Genomic DNA, 4,013 nt, shown 5'->3' on the forward strand with positions numbered 1-4,013 from the left:
ATTCAAACCCTGGTCCGGGATACCTGTATGACATTGACCATTCCACTATACCACTTTCCTCTTGGCAAAGTGATAATGGTCTCGAGTTTATAAATAAACTGGTGAAATCGTTCACGGACTTGATGTCAATTGAACACTTTTCAGTGACCGCATATAGGCCTTCAGCAAATGGCTTAGTGGAATCGCATAATAAGAAATTAGTGAGAATTTTACGTTACTTAGTGGGTGATGACCACATTCATTGGCACGCCATGCTTCCTATAGCTGAGTTACTTTTAAACGTTGCATGTAATGTCTCCCTCACGGACACACCTTTCTTTATAGTGTGTGCACAAGATCCTATGTTACCATATACGGTCCTGATTAATTCGCAGGTGTTGCTAAATTATTCAACTAAGCAATACCGTGTCTATTTACTAAATCTCTTAGGGAGAGTAATGAACACCACTGAAAGGTTTTTGAAAAGACCCAATGAAAAACACAGCTCGAAGTATGATGGTCGGTTCAAAACCGCACCGGTAAAAGTATTTGTGGGCGATCGTGTGTATTTGAAAAGATTACAACCTAGGAAACACAATCCAGAGCCAGCGTATTTGGGTCTGTGCCGAGTACAGATGGTTAAATCTAACACAGTACTGATACGAAGCATTATTAATGGCGCAGTGTCTGAACATCATCAGGCTCACATACTTGTGGTGGTGGAGGAGTTAGTTTTCAAAAATATCAATAAGAGTGTACCTCCTTATTCCTGCATAGTCGACATTCCTCGAGTTCATGAGTAGGAAATTTTCTTTGCTATTGTTGTTGTTTGAATAGACCTCATATCCTCTTTTGGCGTGTTCTAAATAAACTTGATGATAACAATGTGTTCTTATGTTGGTGGATAATGTATAAGTAAAGTGTTGTGATAATTTTGCTGAGTGTAGCATTATTATTATTATTATTATTATTATTATTATTATTATTATTATTAGCTAAGCTACAACCCTAGTTAGAAAAGCAAGATGCTATAAGCCCAAGGGTTCAAATGAGGAAAAATAGCCCAGTGAGGAAAGGAAATAAGGTAATAAATAAATGATGAGATCAAATTAACAATAAACACATAAATAAGATATTAAAGGAATTATGTCAGGCTGTTCAACATAAAAACATTTGCTACAACTTTGAACGTTTGAAGTTCTCCTGATTCAACAACCCGATTAGGAAAATCATTCCACAACTTGGTCACAGCTGGAATAAAACTTCTAGAATACTGTTTAGTATTGAGCCTCATGATGGAGAAGGCCTGGCTATTAGAATTAACTGCCTGCCTAATATTACGAACAGGATAGAATTGTCCAGGAAGATCTGAATGCAAAGGATTGTCAGAATTACGAAAAATCTTATGCAACATAATGAACTAATTGAACGATGGTGCCAAAGATAAATATCTAGATCAGGAATAAGAAATTTAATAGACGATAAGTTTCTGTCCAACAAATTACGACGAGAACCAGCAGCTGAAAACCAGACAGGAAAACAATACTCAGCACAAGGTAGAATGAAAAAAATTAAAACACTTCTTCAGAATAGATTGATCACCGAAAACCTTGTAAGACTTTCTCGATAAGCCAATATTTTTGTGCAATAGAAGACACAGACCTAATGTTTTTCTCAAAAGTAAGATTGCTTTCGAGAATCACACATAAAATTTTTAAAGAGTCCTAAAAAGTTAAAGAAACATTATCAATAATACTTTTAGTTATGTTAGGATTCAACTTCTTGCCCCATAATTTGCACCATGCACTAATTATAGCTATATCTCTATTAAGGGATTCAGCAACTCCAGATCTACGTTCAAGGGATGGAATTAATGCAAAGAGAGTAGCATCATCTGCATATGCATCAAGCTTGTTTTCTAGGCCAAACTACATGTCATGTGTATATAGTATGAAAAGTAATGGGCCAAGAACACTACCCTGTGGAACACCGGATATCACATTCCTATACTTACTATGGTGCCCATCAACAACAACTCTTTGAGACCTATTACTTGAAAAAAAATCAATAATAAATCTAAGAAACGACCCACCCACTCCCAACTGCTTGAGTTTGAAAACAAGAACCTCATGATTAACACAGTCAAAGTCAGCCTTAAAATCAAGGCTGATCATAAGAACTTCCTGACCACAATCAAGGGATTTCTGTACAGCCTTGGAGATTGTAAGGAGAGCATCACCTTTACGAAAACCAAATTGCAAACTAGAGAATAGATGATTACCTTCAGCAAACCTATTAAGACATTTTGCCAGAAGATATTCAAAAACTTTAGATAATATGGAAGTTATGGAAATTTGGCCGGTAATCAGTTGGACTTGAGCTACCACAAACACATTTACATAGAGGAGTAACATTACCAATTCTTGTTAACTTCCGAAAAATAACAGATAACTTTGGAGATAAGAAATCTGCAGTGTTTATAAAAAATAAAGAAAAAATACCATTTGGGTCTACACCTCCATAATCATCAAGCTCCATCAATAGAGCTTTAATTTTACGAGTTCGAAAAGCTAAACTAGTTAGTTTACCTGCTGAGTGAACCTAAAAACAAACATAGAGAGGTTTAAATAGGTCAGGTGTGATCCGTTAGGCGGATGCTGTATTATTTAAGTATTATAAGATTTCTGGTTGCTGGGGCCGGGTCAGTTCCCGAAGGGTGAGTGGCTACGATTAAAGTTCAGCCTCGAGGAAAGGCAGTGTTAGAGAAGGTGTAGATGGGCATACCTTACATTTTGAGTTATAGGAGAAGGGCAGGAAGATGAATGATTTTCTCGGGGAAACGGCTAGTGGCCACCGATTGATAGTTAAAAGTGCAATGGTGATGGTTAGTTTTGTTGCCAAATTGTGCCGTATACCCAAACAAGTAAAATCGAGAGATAAAGGAATGTCTATTCTTAACCCTATCCCGCCCAAAAGGCCATGTATCCCCAACCAGAGGGAGGTTATTGATAAGATTGTATAGTACCGATATTGTTAGGGTTTTTTTTCACTTTGGGTATTCTGTATTTCAGTTACAGAGGTTATAAGAAGAAATGAGCGAAATGAATTTATATTATATTGTATACATTTTCATTCACATGCCCTATTTGATTTTTTTTTTTTTTTTTGTAGATGTCTGTTAACTTTTTGGTGTGATTTCTATGTATATATTTCATGTTGCATTTCTGTCTAGTACTGTACATGCAATGCCAAATATATCATAGACTTGAGAAGACGAGTGTGCACCTCCTCCCGAAGTAGCAGGGGTGAGGGGGGGGGGGGGGTGGCCAGTAATGTCCTAACCCTTGTATGAAATATATGTAGGAATATTTGTTCTATGCAGTGAATGGCATAAATTTTAGGGTGCGATCACTTAACTCTGTTATATGTAACTTGTGCCAATTCTGATAAGGCGATCTGTTGAAACTCTATTTGTGACAGTATTTTTTTATTACAGAGGAGAAATCCACATACTCTAATAATTCAGCATATTGACCAAGCAACATTGCATTTTACTTGCTGAGGGTTAAGCAGTACCTCTTGAGCGATCATAAGAGCAAGAGGGTAATCGTTAGAGAGTATCGGGTTTTGTAAAGTGTATTCACAGACCTTTTTGTAATAAAGTGAAAAAAACCAATGTTCCATTGACTCATTATCTATTGACAAGGGACACACACACACACACACACACACACACACACACACACACACACACCCACACACACACATATATATATATATATATATATATATATATATATATATATATATTTATATATATATATATATTAATAAATATGAATATATATATATATAAATATATATATATATATATATATATATATATATATATATATATATATATATATATAACGGATTTTGAGCGAAGCAAAAAATCTATTTTTGGGTGAGATGGCCATGTTGTCCTGATGGAAGTTCCTATAGGGTAGCTTCCTACGGTATATTACAACTACGGCGATATTCCCAGAGAATTT

This window comes from Palaemon carinicauda, chromosome 9 (assembly GCF_036898095.1).
Source record: "Palaemon carinicauda isolate YSFRI2023 chromosome 9, ASM3689809v2, whole genome shotgun sequence".
Taxonomy (NCBI): Eukaryota; Metazoa; Arthropoda; class Malacostraca; order Decapoda; family Palaemonidae; genus Palaemon; species Palaemon carinicauda.